Below are 19458 nucleotides of genomic sequence, written 5' to 3' on the forward strand. Positions count from 1 at the left end.
AGATGAGTAGATAAACATAATGTTGCATATGCATACAGTGGAATATTATTCAGCCATGAAAAGGAAGGAAATTCAAGCACATGTTACCACATGGGTGAATCTTGAAGGCATGTGTGCTAAGTGAAGCCAACCAGACACAAAAAAACAAATACTGTTTGATCCAACTTCTTAAGGCACTTAGAACAGGCACATGCATAGGAACAAAAAGCAATTGGAGGTCATCAGGGACTGGGAGAGGAGGGAGGGTGAATTGCTTAATGGCTACGGAATTTTTGTTAGGTATACACCAAAAATTAGGAAGTAATGATAACAGTTGTACAATATTGTACATGTGAGAAATGCCACTGAACTACACACTTTAAAATGGCTAATGTGGCAAATTTTGTGTAGCATGTATTTTATCAAAATAAAAAAACAGGGGAAACAGTTGTTCTGTGGATCTCCCTCAAGGGAGTTGGTGGTCAGACCTTGCTGACTTGTGTGTGATGTCTTTTACTCTCTGTTTTCTTCCTGCCTGGAACTAGGACTCAATATTGGAAGTAGATCAGTCATCTCATTAGTCTAAGGTAATAAGCACGTATTTAGGACAGCAGAAAATAAAATGGAAAAGACCCAAGTCCCTAACAGCGTTGTGAAGCCACCATCCCAAGGCCGTGACTATTTATCTTCAAAGTTCTTACTACGTGACAAAAATAGACTCTTCAACTTCTTTCATCTCTTTGCAAGTTTAGCAAATGAACACATGCCTTAATTTATTCAGATGAAGAGAAATTAAATTAGGGAATTCATCTGTTGATCATGAAGCTGCTAGTCGTAGTTGATTCAACTCAAAATGTATACAGCAAACTAAAGTAATCAATCAGTGTATTTAGCTTGAAGTCCAAAATCAGAGATGTTCAGGCATGAGTGGATCCAGAGCCCTAGAGGAAGGCTTCCAGATTCTGCTTCCTTCCTTCTCAGCTGTGCCCGCAATTGGCTCCACTCTGAGCCTGGTTCTATTCTCAGGTGCCAGAGCTCTTGGTTTGCATCCTACCAGCGGAGCAACCCATAGAAAGAGGACATCTCTCCATCAACAGTTCCAGCAAATGTCTTGGGGCTGGTTTCTCATTGGTCCACTTGGCTCGTAACCACCCGAACCCATCATGATGGGCAGGAAGTGGAATTCACTGACTTAAGTCTGAGCCATCTGTCCATCTTCCAACACATATGGAAGCAGAAAAAAGTATTAGTCAGCTTTTTGTTACTACAACAAAACACCGCAGACAAGGTACTTATAAACAAAGAAGGTTTAGTTTGGTTCATGCATTTGGAGGTTCACAGTACAAGATTGGGTAGCCCCATTGGTTGAGCATCTGGTGAGGGGGTGCCAGCAGAGGAAAGATGACAGGATGATCCAGAAAACAGAGTGGTTGGGCCCAAGTTGGCTTTTACAACAAACCCATGAAAATTACCCTCTGAGGGCATGTCCCTAAATGATCCAAGGACCTCCCATTAGGACTACTTCCTAGTCACCATAATTGGATCAAGTTTTCCCTCTCTTAGAATCAGTAACATAATACTATGGACCAAGTCTTTAACACATGGCCATTGGAGATACACCAAAAATTATCCAAACCATGGCAATCAATCTCACCTTAATCCATGTTGACTGGGCTTTGGGGCAAAGGGGTAAATTTTCAGAGTAAATCAAGGGTGCTGGAAGTAGTAGAAGGATGGGTAGATGGCAGAAGTGAAAATAACAGAGAAACTTACCATGTGCTGCAGGTAAATAGATGTTGTACCATACAGGTCCTCACAGCCATGTAAGATAATTCAGCAAATTAAGATCCAGTTATTTGCCAAGCACTGCTGTAGGTACTACAGATGCAGCAGTGAGCAACACAGATGGGTCCTCTACTCCTAAAGAACTTACATTTCAGGAGAGGGAGACAGCTGGTAAACACATAACCAACCAAATAAAAAACACAGGTAGTGGTAAATGTCACAAAGAAAACAGACCCAACAATGTGATAGGCTATGGCCAATGTCAGCAGTAGAGGATTGCCGTAGGTAGCATGATGAAGGAGGGTGTTTGAGTAGATGACTAATTTTTTATTGACATGTAAAACTTGTACCTATGTATAGGGTACCATGTGATGTTTTGACACATACATGCATTGTACAATTTCAAACCAGAGTAAATGTCTTGATCTCCTCAAATGTTTATCATCTCTTTGTGATGAAAACTTTCAAAATCCTTTCTTCTAGATTTTTCAAGACACACAGTACATTATCACTATCTATACTCTTCCTAGTGTGCAGTGGAATACCAGAACTTATTTCTTGGCCAGTTCTTTGCAACTTAGTACACATTTACCCATCTCTTCCTACCCTCTCCTTTCCTCAGCCTCTGTTAACTCCTCTTCCACTCTCAGCTTCCACGGGGTCAACTCTTTTAGATTCCACACCTGCGTGAGATCATGTGCCATTTGTCTTCCCATGCCTGGCTTACTTCACATAAAAACTTCTAGTTCAATCTCTGTTGTGACAAATTATAGGACTTCATCCTTTTTATAGTTGAATAGTATTCTATTGTGTATATATACCACATTTTCTTCATTCATTCGTCTGTTGATGGATACTTAAGTTGCTTCCATTTTGTGGCTATTGTGAATAGAGCTGCAATCAACATGGGAGTGCAGATAGCTCTTCGACATGTTGATTTCATTTGGGGGGGATTTAGTCACAGTAATGGATCTGCTGGGTCTTAAGGTAGTTTAATTTTTAGTTTTTTTTTTTTGAGGAATTTTTAAAAAGATGTATTTATTTGTTTGAAAGCCAGGAGCTGGGAGCCCCCTTGGATTCTCCCATGTGGGTGCACAGGTCCAAGCACTTGGGTCATCCTCTGCTGCTTTCCAAGGCGCACTAGCAGGGCGCTGGATAGGCAGTGGACAGTCAGGACCTGAACTGGCACCCACAGAGGCATAACCATCTACACCACAGTGCTGGCTCCTTTTTGAGGAGGTGATTTTGAGTTGAGAAAAGTCAATGGTGAAGGAATCAGACCTAAGAAGGCAAGTGTTTCCAGCAGGAGGCTCACAACCATGGCCTGTTGAAGAATTGAAGTGTTAGCACAGTGGCATCTTGGACAAAAGAAGAGAAAGGGTAGCGATGTGGGCAGGAAGCAAATTGGGTCTGGATCATACAGACCTGGCTCGCAAGGGTAACCAGAGTGGGGGTGTTATTCTTTCACCGTATGAAGCCATTGCATGCTTTTAAGCAGGGAGTCATAGGATCTTACTTGGAGTCTGGAAGTTTCACTGACTATGAAGTGCATAGTGAGCTCATGGGCAAGGGAGAAAGCCGAGAGACTAATTAGAAGATTGTGGCATTCACTCAGGCTGATGATATTAGTTCTTAGATGATAAAAACTGTGACTTGTTCCTGAAAGCCTCAGGGAGCATTGAAAGGTTTTAAGCAGGGATCAAGTTTGAGGGTTTCAGTGGTATGTTAATGGCTTGGGTCTGCTTCATGGGACAGAAATTGTAGCAGAGACTAAGAAGACGGCAAGAAAATATCAGAGTCCTTTGGTGCCAAGTTTCTCCAGAGTACATGCTTTGCTTTCCACCATCTAGGCTAAGGTAGAGATGTGGGGGCACGGAACTGGCCTTTCTCCACGACCTGACTGTCCATACCTGACTCAGGATAGAGACCCTCAAATGGTTCCCTTGATAAATATCACCAGAACCAGGAGAACGAGCCTTTGTTCATGTCTAACGCAGAACACACGTTGGGAGAAGAGCTTGAATGTGTGGAAGCACCGGCCACTGTGCTTGGTTCATGGCAGATGGTCCTGGTGGAGACTGCAGGATCTGAGGTTGGTGAAACTTGGATTCAAGTCCCCACCTCGCTGAGTGACCTTGAGGAAATGACTTAACCTTCCTGTGTCACTCTCTTTTCCTAAGTAAAATAGGGATAGTAACGAGGCCTATCTGTGTCCAATTGGACCTTCTTTTCAAATAGCGAGGATTACATATAATAATACAACATAGGTGCTGAACACAGTGCCAGGCATGTATTAAGTGCTCACTGAATGTCATCTTGCAGCTATAAATAAAACCATGATGCCCGAGAAGCCAGCTCTCTTAATGAGATTTGTTTTAATCTGCCACCTCTAAGATAACAAATGGCTGACTACTATGTGGTTAATCAGCTTCCTTGAGACGTGTGCACCAGGAAAACAAAACGACCCAAGAGGTAGTTAGAGATTCAAAAAGTGTCTTTACTGAGAGAAGAGATAAATACCTCAATAGACAGCTAAGGGGCTTAAAACTGCTTTGGAAACTTTCCTAAAATTAGTGAAATAGGACGTAGTTTGGGGCTTTTCCTGTTGGCTCAGAACATTGGCCAAAGTCTCAAAGCTGAGAAGAGTTTAAGTGTGAAATATTCCCACAGGAAGAGGCAAGCAGCTGCCAAGTGACTCTCAAGGGAAAATGAAGAGATGGCCCAACAGGTCCTGCTACCCTCATTTCCAGGGGGGTCAGGGAAAGACCCATCCCCATGGTGGGAGAGAGCTATTCCCCATTGTGGGGAGCAACTGGAACTAGACTAAGTTACTGGAATTAAGACTTATTCTATGCATCTGCTCTCCCACAATATGGCGCTGGGAGAGGAGGAAACAGCTTCTACACAGCTGCCTCCAGTTCAACCAATAAACAGCAGGACCTGCTCCTGATTGGAGGAGAGCAGCGTACTCGGCGTGTGGGTAGCAGAGTTGGGATTGGCGGAAGAGGACTATAAAGGAGGAGAGAGACAATATGCACCAGGAACATCTATCTGAAGGAACACCTGTGCAGCCCTCGAGAGAGCCGGCCGGCGGTGTGCCGCTCCCCCGCGGAAGTGGGGAAAGTGGCAGGGGGAATCGCCCTTCCACGGAGGTGGAAGGGACGGTAGCCAACCCGGGAAGAACCAGCAGCAAACCCGGGGAGGGCCGAGCAGACAAAAGAACAGCGCAGGGTCCTGTGTCGTTCCTCCACGAAGAGGGGGAGCGACACCCATCAAGCCAAGTGGGAAGCTCAGCTCGTCAGAGTGATGCCTACAGGAGGGAAGATGATCTCTCACTCCCTGGTCAGTGCTTGTTGAGCTGTGGATGCTGTAGGTTGGCACCTAGAGCAAAGCAGTTGTTGAAGCAGAGCACCATGAAGGAGTCGAGGGGAGAAATGGATGAGTTCTGTCTGGTGTTTGGGGCACAGGTGAACACTGGGACACAGAGACTGGTGTCTGAATCCCTCCTAGAGGGCTGGGCTGGCAAGAGGCTGGCTAGAGCAGCCCTCATTCCAGCACAGGCAGAGAGAGCAGCAGGAGAGCAGTCTCTGCTTCCAAGGTTTGGGCTGGCAAAGACGCACTGTGTACCGCGTGGGACTGAGGAAAGAAACAGCTCAAGTGTCCTTGTGACTTTGGCCATAAGAAGACAACATTTGCATGCTAGCTATGCACAGTGGCAGAATGAAACTAGAACCATTGATGGTACCATCTAAGTAAGAAGATTGTTGCTTTTTGAAAGGATGTATTTATTTATTTGAAAGGCAGAGAGACAGAGACAGAAGAGGGAGAGAGAGGGGAGGCAAGAGATAATCATTCACTGATTCACTCCCCCAAACAGCCACAACAGCCAGGACAGGGTTGAGCTGAAGCCAGGAGCCAGGAACTCCATTCATGCTTCTCACATGGGTGGCAGGGGCCCAGGCACTTGGGTCATATTCTGTTGCTCTTCCAGGCACATTAGCAGGAAGCTGGATCAGAAACAGAGCAGTTGGGATTCCAACAGGTCTTTGAAATATGGGAAGCCAAGCCTTGCAAGAGGTGGCTTACCCCATTGTGCCACAATACTGGCCCCAACCATCACCTCTTACCATTTTCATCACCACCCCGAGTTCCCACCTGCATGTCAGCCATATAGGAGTCAGCAACAGAAATAGGAGGGGAAGAAGAAGACACCTCAGACTCCTCCCTCTCCCAGGGAGAGACTCTCTGCTCATGGTCAAGCTGAATGGAAAGGCTTTGAAATGATTGTGAGGTTGTACCGCTGATTCTGACTGTGACTTTAAAAACCTTATCATTATGAAAAATTTTTGAGTATATATAAAAGTATACCGAGATGTATAATGAATGAGTGGCTCCGTGCCCATCGTCAATTCAAGTTCTTGATGCAAAGTCAATCTCTATCTCTATCCCCTGTCAACTGGCCCTCCCCACGGGAGTTATCTGAAGCAAGCCTCTGACAGCATAGCTTCCAGATTGGACTTTTGAATGCCTTGCAAGCAAATCCTAATGACAAAAGTATGGTTCTCAAAATGGAAATTGAGCAGGCGACCCTGGTTTCTGCCCATCGTTCGTCTTCATAATCTGCAGAAGAGAAAGTTCCATGAGTGCTGAGAACTTGTCATTTTATTTACTGCTCCAGCCTCACACATGCCACATAGTGGGTGCTCAGCAAGTATGTATTGAGAAAATGAATGAATGAATGATTTGTTCGGAAGAGTCCAGTCTTCCTTCACCATGAGCTGAGCTGAGCTCAGATTGAGGTAAAAGATAAAATCTTCACGTTGCTTGGGTTGCCCCAGTGCTGACCCCAAGTTATTCCAGAAAGTGTCCTGGAAAGATGGACTAAGGTGAGGGTCTCTTCTGAGAAATGGTCTCAAGAGTGATTCCTGACGGGGTTACGGAGGTCACCTTTCCCACAATCCTGCATTTTTTAGCAGAAGAACTTGCAAAACAGTTCTTTCCAGTCTACTGAGGCCTTATTTTGCCTGCCTGGTTTTGCAATTTGCTCTTTGCTGATCTGAAGGTGGAGCCACATTCCTGCTAGGAACTGGTTGGTGGAGAGTGGCAACTGTCTTTTTGGGTGGAGCGTGTTTTGTCCCTTTTGCCACAGCCCTCAGCTCTCCCTACGACCATTGCCTGTTGTCTGCCTGGCTCCAGTGGGACCCTTACTTGGCTCATGGGTGAGATACAGAAGTATTGACTCCGCCAACTGCCTTCAGAATGTACAATCAGTGGAGGAATTCAACCACAGACTCAACTGGGCCCATTGCCATTCTTGGACCAGTTTTTCAGTTTGCCCCATAGATTTGCATCTCACTCATATTTTTTTCATTCTTCTTTTGTAATCCGTTTTTTGGCGATGTATTTTTTCTTATAATAATATAATCTCATCCAAAGTTACTACATGATTAACATGAAGTTATAATATTTTCCTGCATTTTTAATTTGTTCTCCTTTAATTTTTATCCTAATGTAACTCTGATTGCTCTTATTCTTTTTATTATGACCATTTAACTTTTTGTGTTTAGCTTACTCACTTGGGAGACACAGAGACATAGACAGACAGACAAAGAGAGACCTCCCACCTGTTAGTTCATTCCCCAAATGCCCACAATTGCTGAGGCTGGGCCAGGATAATGTCAGGAACCAGGAACTCAATCACGTCTCCAGTGCGGGTGACAGGGACCAAGTACTTGAACAATCAATCACCTGCTGTCTGCCAATGTGTGCCTTAGCAGGAAATAGAAATTGGGAACAGAGCCAGGACTCAAGCCCAGTTACTCTGATCTGTGATGCAGGCGTTGTAACCACTGTGGCAAACGCCCACTTTGCTCTTTTATTCTTAGTGATGGCTTTTCTCTCTCTCCCCACCCCTCTTCTTGATTAGATTAACTGAAGATTTCTTTTTTTTTTTAATTGACCCTCAACACCCACAAAGATCCATTTTCGAATTTTGTCTCATCCACAACATATTGTAAGTATTTTAGAGTTTCAAGCGTACGGATGGCAGCCTTCCAGAATTTCCAGCTCAGACACAGCTTTATCCAGAGTCTTTGAACATATGCATCTCTACGGTATCTCCTTGACCCCGCCAGTGGACGCCTGAAACCATGGAGAGGGCTGAACCCTATCTCAACTCTGTTTTCCCCTATGCACATGCACACACCTGTGATACAGCTTAATTTATAGATTAGGCACAGAGAGATGAACAACCAGTAATAAAATAGAACAATTATAACAATATATGCTGTGATAAAAGTTAGGTGTGTGTGGTCTCTTCTCTGTCTTTCTCTGTTTCTGTCTCTGTCTGTTTCTCTCTCTCTCGATCACTTTCTCCATCTTTCTGTCAAAAAGTCTTATTATATCCTACTCACCCTTCTTGTGATGATATGAAATGATACCTTGGGGCTGATGACCAGCTGACCGTGAGTAACTGAAACAATGGAAAACAAAATCATAGATGTAGGGCTACCTGTGTGTGTGTACGTGTGTGTAAGTGCATATCTCTGTAAAATATACATGTGTGTACATACATGCACCTACTTTTAAAACACACATATGTGTGTATGAATATATGTATGTATGCATGTATGTGTGTGTGTGTGTGTGTATGTAAACAGAAGAATCTAAGAGAAAAGAAAGTGAGATGTTAGATGCCTTCAGCCATGTGATCACCTTGCCAGAACTTCGGATTTTTTATTAGTTTTAATTAACTTTTAAATTACTTCATACTCTGTCATCAATCTGGAGTTTATGCTGATGTATGGTATGAGGTGAAGATTTAATTTTATTTTATTTATTCTCTCAAATATTAATCAGTTGTCTCAGCATCATTTATTGACTATTTCTTCTTTCTCCACTATATTATTGAATAAAGTCAGGTATGTGCAAGATTGTCCTGGGGCTATTGAGTACGCGGACTCTGCCACAAATACTGTAACATAGATCATATTGATCCACTTTGCAATATTTATGTACTGTGCTATTTTAATCTCGGAAACATTATAGTCCATTATAGTCTGTATTCAGAATGTTCCCTAATTATTCTCAGTTTCAAATTGTTCTTGGTTATTTTGCCTGTTCATTCTTCTTCTAGTTGAATTTTGGAGTCACTTTGTCAAATTCTCCCTCTTCCCACTAAAGGAAAACAAATATAACACAAATTAAGTTAACCAAATAGGATTGTTATTAGAAATGTTCAAATCAAATATTTATATTGCTTTAGAAAGGAATTACATCATTAAATAACCATTCTTTAATTCCATTTATTGGATCTCCCTTTAAATTCCCTTGGTGACCTTATATTATTTCTTCAGATACGATCTGCATGTTTCTAGTTACATTTACGGCTTTTCGTGCGTGTTTTAGAAGTGAAGAAATTGAGCATTTCCCAAAGTTCACAGAGCTGGTGAGTGGCACAGACAGGGACTGAACCCATACCCATCTGATGTAAAGCCTGCTGTCTTAACCACTGGGCTTCAATATTTAAGATGATCTAACACCTTGAATCAATTTTCAGTAGTTATTTTGCAGAAAAACATCAAAAGGTTCATCCAGATTTTGCTGGATAGGCTTCCTAGCAGGGCGTTTCCCATTGTATTCTTACTTCCTTTTTGCCTTACTTAATTCTCTTTTTTCAGTGAATGGAAACCGTGATGACCGCCTTCACCTCTCCCAGCCCCTGCCCAACGGCGCTTCCTGGGTCTTCTGCTTTGCTGTCTTGTTGGCCCCCAGCTGCTGGCGTAGAGAGTCGACCACCTCCGGATGCAGATGCCTGTGGCTTCGGTCAGGGGGGAGCAGTTCAAACTCTGATCCTAGGGATCGCATGTTCAGCTCCGTGGATACCGAGTCCAGCCTCCCATTCCACCTTTGGTTTGACCCACAGGACGGCTTGAAAGGAGCCTTTTTCAAAGTTGCCTGGATCCTGTCAGTACTCAAGGAAACAGGTGTCAAGTTGCCCATTTGTTTCAGACCCACATTCTTCACCTTGACAGACAAGGTCCTGTGCCCGCTGGCTGGCTGCAGCCCCCTTCTCAGATTTCATTTCAGAACCCATGTTTTCTTGCTCACTTTCATGCTGGCCCCTTTTTTTGGTTTGTTTCTTGCAGATGCCAACCTCGTCCCCAGTCGCTGGCTTCCTTCTCAGGGTTTCTGTTGCCTGAGACAGTCCTTTCCCAAGAATCTCGGATATAGATCACATGCAGCCTCCCTTAAAAAGGTCATTTCCTTGGGGCTGGTGCTGTGGGCGTAGCTTGTAAAGCTGCCCCCTGCGACTCTGGCCGGTTCAAGTCCTGGATGCTCTGCTTCCAATCCAGCTCCCTGCTAGTGGCCTGGGAAAAGCAGCTGAAGATGGCCCAAGTGCTTGGGCCCCTGCACTCACATGAGAGATCTGGAAGAAGCTGCTGGCTCCTGGCTTCAGCCCAGCCCAGCCCAGCTCTGGTTGTTGCAGCCATTTTGGGGAGTGAACCAGCAGATGGGAGATCTCTCTCTCTCTCTGTGTCATTCTACCTTTCAAATACATAAATAAACCTTTTTTAAAAAAAATTTAGGGGCCAGCACTGTAGCATAGCAGGTAAAGCTACCCGCAATAATGCCGGTATCCCATATGGGAGCCAGTTCTACTACCGCTGCTCCACTTCCCATCCCACTCTCTGCTATGGCCTAGGAAAGCAGGAGAAGATGGCCCAAGCAGGGCCCCTGCACCGCTTGGGCGACCCAGAAGAAGCTCCTGGCTCCTGGCTTTGGATTGGTGCAGCTCCAGCCTTTGCAGCCATCTGGGGGAGTGAACCAGCAGATGGAAGACCTCTCTCCCCCCACCCCTTTCTCTTTCTCTCTTTCTCTCTGCCTCTGCCTCTCTGTAACTCTGCCTTTCAAATAAATAAATAAATCTTTAAAAAAACAATTTAAAGGTCATTTCCTCAGTGAAGCTGCCACTGGCCATGGGAACAAAGGCAGCCCCTTAATTACCATGAACCTCATTGGTGGTTTCAACCCAGCAAGGTTCACATGGGCAATCTTGCTGTTTAGTGCTGTAGTCTGGAAAGTCATGTTCCCCACAGTGCATAGGTCAAAGCTTTAATCCCCAGTGAATGCAATGGCAGTGGAGGTGGTGCCTTGGGCAGGCATTAGGTTTAGCTGAAGTCAGGGTGTGAGGACCCTGTGATGGGATGAGTGTCTATAACAGGAAGAGACATGACATGAGGATGCATCATCTCCATCGTGCAGAATACAGCAAGGGGCCATCTGCAAGCTAAGAAGAGAGCCCTCACCCAAGAACACCTCAGCCAGCACCTTGGTCTTCGCCATCCAGCCTCTGGAACTGGGAAATTAGATTTCTATTGTGTGTTTTAAACATTTATTTATTTGGGGCTGGTGCTGTTGTGTAACAGGTTAAGCATAAGCCTGTGGCAACAGGGTCCCTATGGGTGCATGTTTGAGTCCCAGCTGCTCCACTTCCAATCCAGCTCCCTGCTGATGGCCTGGGAAAACTGCGGACGATGGGCCCAAGTGCTTGGGCCCCTGCACTGGCATGTGAGTCTGGAAGAAGCTCCTGGCTTCTGGCTTTGGCCTGGCCCGGTTCTGGCTGTTGTGGTCATTTGGGGAGTGAGCCAGTGGATGGAAGATCTCTCTCTCTGTCTCTCCTTCTCTCTGTCTGCAACTCTGCCTCTCAAGTAAATAAATAAATCTTTTTTTAAAAAAGTAATCCTTTCAAAAATATTTATTTATTTGTTTTCATATTATTTGAAATGCAAAGATAGAAAGATCTTCCATCCACTGGCTCACTCCCCAAATGCTGACAACAACTAGGCCTGGGCAGTTGGAAGGCAGGAAACCAGAATTCAATTTGGGTCTGCCACATGAATGGCGGGGACCCAAGTCCTTCACCCACCATCTGCTATCTTCCAGGGTGCACAGTAGCAGGAAAAAGGATTGGAAGTGGAGGGACCAGGACTAGGACCAGACACTCTTAGGGGATGCAGTGTGTCAGTGCCATCTTAACTGCTACACCAGACGCCTGCCCCTAAATGTCTCTTTTTTAAGCCACCCAGTCTATGGTATCTTGTTAGAGCAGACGAAGAAGACAAACACATTTGTTTTCTTACTATCTGTAAGATGACAGTGTAAGATCACCTATAAGATGGAGTTCTTAGGGCCCGGCACAGAAGTAGCACACAGATCACTCGTAGCGCACCACAGATCATTTGAATCAGTGAACCAACGAAAACCCAGCTATTTAACTCCTTGAGTTCTGTTCCAAATCTGAAAAATATGACACCACCATAGAATTGTTCTGAGAAAAAAAACAGGGCAGGTAAAGCCCTTAGTTCTCTGCGTGGCGCATCCAAACTCTCAGGAATGCCACCACCACCATTGTCGTCATCATCACCCTGATTCCATTATGATTCCATAAATGCCAGAAAGGCCGGTGGAAAGTTTCCCAGACAAAGCTTTGTAGGGGTGAAATCCATTCAGCTTAGAGTCAAGCAGCTCATTTTTAATTTTTGTGTGCAGCAGAACCAGAGGCTCGATCATATTTCTACAGGAACTAATCCATGCTAACTATGCCCAACAGTGACCATTTATTATTATCTGTCATGATTCTGAGAATCGACTGGGCTCAGCCCTGCGGTTCCTGTCCAGAGTCCCTCCCTGATTGCAGTGTGACGGTGGCTGCGGTGTCCTCTCAAGGCTTCCCCTCTCATCACATGCCTTGGGGGTGCGACCTGAGCAGAGGTTTTCAGAGGGAGCACCTGCCTGTGACTTCTGTGTGACTGGGTGGCCTCAGAACATGGAAGCTGGGTTCCAAGAACGAGCATTGCAAGACCCAGGGTCAGGTGGCAGCTTGACAGCTTTTCCTTCCTTACCTAACCCTGAAATCTGAGGTGTTACTCCCAACACATCATATATGTGAAAAGCCAGTCCATGTTCAAGGGAAGGGGCTGTTAGTCCTTACCTTATGATGGTGGGGGTACGGGGTAGTTAAAGAACCTATGGAGAGTAAATTTCTGTATGGATCAGATGATTTTCCCATAAGTAGGAGTGATAAATATAATATAAATATCATCCTAGGGTGATGATCACGTTCCTGTTTAGGATTTATCCCAGCGAGGTTCAAGGTTGGCTCTATAGCCTATTGACCTTGTAAGTCTAGACAAGTTCTTTGATCTTGCTAAGTTTTCCCCTATGCAGAGTGAATGTGAAGTATTTAATACACAGTTATGGCTATTAGAGACCCCAATCCCCCCAGGTCCTTCTCTTTGCAGGTGCTCTAACCAGACATGAAGCTTATTTCAGAAGAATGAGCAAGGCTGGGGGACCTCTTGTCCCCAGCGGGGTCACCTATGGGACTCGACTTCCCCTCTCCTCGTGGTGCCTACAGCTCTCAAGCGAGCCCCTTTAACGGCTGGGTTTCAGGCTGCTGGGGTGGGTGGGCATGGCAACAGCCCCGTTGCAGCTGGCGCGTGGCCAGGGACTCAGATCTGCCAGTGTGGGCGCAAACACTCGCTCCCCAGAAAAGCTGCTGGAAGGCATGGACTAGGAGAAGGGAAGATTAAAAATAAGAGTGGTCATGTTCAGGTTTGAAACTAAAGGAGAGCCGTGGACTCCAAGGCCCTTCAAATCTCTTACTTTCAGAAGGGGAGGGCACCAAGTGTGGGAATAAAGGGTTGGGGGGGGAACTAAGGGGTTTCCCTTCCCCAAAGCCCCAGCTTCTGGGAACACCCAAACCTGGGCAACTGTGCCTCATGACTCACAGCTATGGTCTAGTCTGAAACATAGATGTTGCAGCTGTTTTGCAGGGTTTGTGAACCAGCAGCCCTCCTGTTCCTCACCAGGATTTTGAATTTTCAAGTGTGCATGCTTTGGAATGGGGCATTTGCTCTCCGGTCATCTGCAACACTCCCACGTCCCCATGTCCAGTCTGCTTTCATCATTGACATCAGATATTTTCTTGGCTCCAAAAGACATCCAAGTTTGGGTTGCATCCTCCTTGCTTTGTGCTTTCCTTGCTGTCAGAATGGCAATGGAATTTGCATGGATGGAGCCCACACTGTGCCGAGTATTCATTTGCTAGTACTTCGATGACTGCTTTGGACACCCTACAAGGGAGATAGCTCTACTTCCACCATAGAACACAGCAGCTGACCGACTTGCTCAAAATGATGTGGTTCGTCGAAATGTCAGGCTGACACTTGAATCCTATCACTCAGGTGTCTTTCAGTTGCAAGTGACAGGAAATGCACTTCCACTTGGTTTAATTCAAGGGAAAAAGAAAGACAGTGATGGAGGGGCTCAAGTAGGTGGGAAGCCCAGGTATGCCTGGGTCCCGGGGCTGAGCCTCCACCTCCCAGTCCTGGTTCTGCCTTCTAGGTTGTGCCATTTCCAGGCCAGATCTATTCTTATGGTAGCAGAATGGCTTCCAGTATCTTCCAGCCAGCAACCCACTCTCTCATCAACCCCAGTTGAAAAGAGAAAGCTTCTCTTTCCCAATAGCTTTTAAAAATTTTTCTTTTCTGCCAAGGGCATGATGATTCCGGCAAGAACTGAATCACACAGTCATCTCAGAACCAACTGTGCCAGAGGCAGAGGCTGGGCTTATGTCCTAACCTCACACTCGAAGCCTTGGGTGCTGTTAGCCCCACCTGAACAACAGTGACGGAGAATGTGAGCTGCACAGTATCCCAAAGAGATGCTGAAGTGCTCCTTCTGGAAGGGGAGATGGGCACTACCTCTGCCGGCGAAGAAGCGCATTGCCTGCCAAGCCCTGATTGTGTCTCTGCACCCCTCTCAAAGCTCATGTTCTAGAACGGTAGTTGGAGGTGGGGCCTTGGGGGATGAGGCTGTGAGGATGGGGCCCTCTTGATGGCATTAGTGGCTTTATAAGAAGAGGAGGAGGGGCTGGTGCTATGGCGTAGCGGGTAAAGCCGCCGCCTGCAGTGCCGGCATCCCATATGGGTACCAGTTCGAGTCCCGGCTGCTCCACTTCCAATCTAGCTCTCTGCTAATGACCTGGGAAAGTGGTGAAGATGGCCTAAGTGCTTGGACCCCTGCAGCCACATGGGAGACCTAGAAGAAGTTCCTGGCTCCTGGCTTTGGATCGGCTCAGCTTTGGCCCTTCCGGCCATTTGGAGAGTGAACCAGTGGGTGGAAGACCTCTCTCTCTGCCTCTGCTTCTCTGTAACTCTGCATTTCAAATAAAAAGTTAATTTTTTTTTAAAAAAAGTAATGCAATTGGTTTTTTTTTTTTTTTTTGACAGGCAGAGTGGACAGTGAGAGAGAGAGACAGGGAGAAAGGTCTTCCTTTGCTGTTGGTTCACCCTCCAATGGCCGCCGCGGCCGGCGTGCTGCAGCCAGCGTACCACACTGATCTGATGGCAGGAGCCAGGTGCTTCCCCTGGTCTCCCATGGGGTGCAGGGCCCAAGCACCCGGGCCATCCTCCACTGCACTCCCTGGCCACAGCAGAGAGCTGGCCTGGAAGAGGGGCAACCGGGACAGAATCCGGCGCCCCAACCGGGACTAGAACCTGGTGTGCCAGCGCCACAAGGCAGAGGATTAGCCTAGTGAGCCACGGCGCCGGCAATGCAATTGGTTTTTTAAAAAGAAAAAAAAAAAGAAGCGGAGGAGAGACTTGAGCTGGCACACCTGCTCCGTGTCACCACGTGGCGCCCTTCGTCATGGTTGTGACACAGTAAGAGGCCCCTCAGCAGAAGCTGAGCACATGCCAGTGCCATGCCTGTGGACTTCCCAGCCCCAGACCTGTTACATTAGCCACTCTCTGGTATCGTGTTACTAACAGGTGCTGGACGTAAAACACCACTTTTCTTCAAGGCTTCAGAGTCTTGAGCATCTTCTGTTAACAGTGAGTGGGTTGGCGCTTCGGGAACAAATGGGGCTGTCTCTACTAAATCATCATACAGAGGAGACTGACTTTGTATGTTGACCTTGCAAAGACCCCTGCAGGGATGGTGCTGTGACAGAACAGGTGAAACCACTTACGGGCTGCAGTTCGCATCCTGGCTGCTCCACTTCTGAGCCAGCTCCCTGTTAATGGCCTGGGAAAAGCAATGGAGAAGATGATCCAAGTGTTTGGGCCCCTGCCTACTCACATGGGAGACCTGGAAGAAGCTCCTGGATCCTGGCTTTGGCCTGGCTCAGCCCAGCCATTACAGTTATCTGGGGGAGTGAATGTAGATGGAAGCGCTCTCTCTCTCTCTCTCTCTCTCTCTCTCTCCTTCTCTCTCTCTCTTTTTCTGTAACTCTGCCTTTCAAAGTAAATATATAAATCTTTAGAAAAAACACCTGTCATTACCTTTCCAGATTCCATTCTCCCTCTTTAACCCATCTCTCATGTGACTTATTTATTAGGCTGGCGCCATGGCTCACTAGGCTAATCCTCCGCCTGTGGTGCCGGCACCCCGGGTTCTAGTCCTGGCTGGGGCACCGGTTTCTGTCCCAGTTGCTCCTCTTCCAGTACAGCTCTCTGCTGTGGCCCGGGAGTGCAGTGGAGGATGTCCCAAGTGCTTAGGCCCTGCACCTGCATGGGAGACTAGGAGAAAGCACCTGGCTCCTGGCTTTGGATTGGTGCAGTGCACCAACCGTAGCAGCCATTTGGGGTGTGAACCAATGGAAAGAGGAAGACCTTTCTCTCTGTCTCTCTCTCTCTCACTGCCTAAGTCTGCCTGCCAAAAAAAATTTACTTATTTATTTGGAAGGCAGAGTTATAGAAAGGCAGAGGCATAGAGAAAGAGAGAGGTCTTCCATCTGCTGGTTCAGTCCCCAGATGGCTGCAACAGTCAGAACTACACCGATCTGAAGCCAGGAGCCAGGAGCTTCTTCTGGTCTCCCACGTGGGTATGGGGGCCCAAGGACTTGGGCCATCTTCTACTGCTTTCCCAGGCCATAGCAGAGAGCTGGATCGGAAATGGAGCAGCCAGGTCTTGAACTGGCGCCCATATGCAATGCCGGCACTGCAGGTGGCAGCTTTACCCACTACGCCATAGTGCCGGTCCCAGGGATGGTCTTTTACCTCCACTCCTCTCTAGGAATGAACACGTGACCTAGGCTTGGCAGAGCTGATATTTGTTCCCTCTAGTTACAGTAATTAAGTCGCATATAGTTATGAAAGCTGACGCAGAAAAACTCAGTCCCTGGATTTGTAGTGATGATAAAAAAATAAAAAGTTCATCCTACATGCATTACTCTGTTCTTGGGTTAGCGACTGGGACTTCTGAGGGCCACCGACAAAATGAATCAACACAGAAAACAAGAAGTTGGAGACAGGCAGTTTTCTGACATTGTATGAGTCCCTGGATTTATCTGTACATGAAGCCCTTCAGTTACCTAAGTGTCGCTCCCCCTCTTCGTGGAGGAGCAACACAGGACCCTGCGCTGTTCTTTCTGTCTGCTCGGCCCTCCCCGGGTTTGCTGCTGGTTCTTCCCGGGTTGGCTACTATCCCTTCCACCTCCGTGGAAGGGCAGTTCCCCCTGGCCACATTCCCCACTTCCGCAGGGGAGCGGCACACCGCCGGCCGGCTCTCTGGGGGCTGCACGGGTGTTCCTTCAGCTAGATGTTCCCCATAGATGTTCCTCGTGCATGCCGTCTCTCTCCTCCTTTATAGTCCTCCTCCGCCAATCCCAACTCGGCTGAGTACGCTGCTCTCCAATCAGGAGCAAGTCCTACAGTTAATTGGTTGAACTGGAGGCAGCTGTGCGGAAGCTGTTTACTTCTCTCCCAGCGCCATATTGTGGGAGAGCAGATGCATAGAATAAGTCCTAATTCGAGCAACTTAGTCTAGTCCGGATTGCTCCCCACAGATCCCCCTTTCTTTTTATTTTTTAGCGTTGATACGCGCCTGTCTTCGGTGTCCCGCGGCACACACTCTGCTCTCCTTGCTAGAGTTGCCACAGGCTCTTACAAGTCCTATCAATCAGGAAAACCGAATCCGGGTCCTCTCTTCGCCATGTTGTGAGGAGGTTTTTAGGCGCTGATGCGTGCCTGTGTTCGGTGCCCTGCAGCGCATGCTCTGCTCTGCTAGAACTGCCTGCAGGTGTTTACAAAACCTATCAGGCAAACCGAATCCAAGCCTTCTCATTGCCTTATTGTGGGGGAGACTTATTAGTGTTGGTTCGTGCCTATCTTCGGTGACCTGCAGCTCATACTCTGGTCGAGCTTTGCTGGCGCTTACCGCCTTAAATCAGGCAGACCGAATCCAAGCCTCCTAATTGTTGCATTGTGGGGAAGCTTTACTGATGTTAATTCGTGCCTGTCTTCGGTGACCTGCGGCTAGCCGCCCAGGTGCTCATCGCCTCACTAATCGGGCAGACCGAATCCAAGCCTTCTAATTGGCATGTTGAGGGGAGGCCTTATTTTTCTCTATTTCTCTATCTCCGGGCATTCCTACCTCTCCCATTTCACTTCTATCTTCCAGCATTCCCATTTCTCTTTTACTTCACTTCCAAACTTCTGTTTCTCTTATCCCTGCGGCTTTCCGGCACCTCGCCCCGCCGGCGGGTTCCCGGCTCTGCGCCGCTTCAGCCCGCGCGCCTCTCTGCGCGGCTTCCCGGCTTTGCGCGGTCCGCGGTCTCCACGCTTAACCCTTTCGCGTCTGAACCACGGCCTACGCCAGCGTTCCCTATCTATTCACGCCCCGTGCTCTCTCTGCACGCGGCGGCTTCCGCGAGTAACACAGCGTAGCTTGCGTTTCCGCCACTAGGATTCAATCTAAGTTCCCCGGGCTAGCCTGGCGAATTCAACCCAGCGTACGTCTCCGCCCCACGATCTGGCTTCCCGTCCTTTGCTCCCCGGGCTAATCAGACGGATCCCAACCTGGCTTGCGTCTCAGCTTCTAGTTTCAACTTTTCGCCCCCTATTCCCGGGCTAACTTGAGAACCCCAAAGTGGCTTTCGTTTCCGCCTCGGCCTGCCCCCCGCGGCTTCAATTTCCCTAACAGTTTTCTCTACCCGGTATGTTTCCCCAAGCTTTCCTCCAACGATATTCCTCCCTCATTTCTCCTGGCCTCTCCCCACAGTCCGCGTCTGAGTCTGTTTGTTCTAGCTTTCACTTTCGCTTTCGACCTTAGAGATTTCTCCCAGCTTCCCCCCGTAGTCCGTATCCGAGTCTATGCCTAGGCTTTCAATAGCTTCTTCCGGCACCCTTTTTCGTCCGGCTTTTCCCTAGGCTGTTTACTAGTCTCTTTCTCCGGTAATTTCCCTAGGCTCTTTGCTAGTTTCTCTCTCTGATATTTTCCCATTTCTTCCCGTTTCTTCCCTCCTAAGTTTTTTATCCGTCCTAGGTTTCCTATCCAAGCTAGGTTTCCTATCCGAGTCACGGCACCATTATGTCGCTCCCCCTCTTCGTGGAGGAGCAACACAGGACCCTGCGCTGTTCTTTCTGTCTGCTCGGCCCTCCCCGGGTTTGCTGCTGGTTCTTCCCGGGTTGGCTACTATCCCTTCCACCTCCGTGGAAGGGCAGTTCCCCCTGGCCACATTCCCCACTTCCGCAGGGGAGCGGCACACCGCCGGCCGGCTCTCTGGGGGCTGCACGGGTGTTCCTTCAGCTAGATGTTCCCCATAGATGTTCCTCGTGCATGCCGTCTCTCTCCTCCTTTATAGTCCTCCTCCGCCAATCCCAACTCGGCTGAGTACGCTGCTCTCCA

The sequence above is a fragment of the Oryctolagus cuniculus genome, chromosome 19 (assembly GCF_051225735.1).
Source record: "Oryctolagus cuniculus isolate XC-2025 breed Fujian yellow rabbit chromosome 19, ASM5122573v1, whole genome shotgun sequence".
In the NCBI taxonomy this organism is placed as follows: Eukaryota; Metazoa; Chordata; class Mammalia; order Lagomorpha; family Leporidae; genus Oryctolagus; species Oryctolagus cuniculus.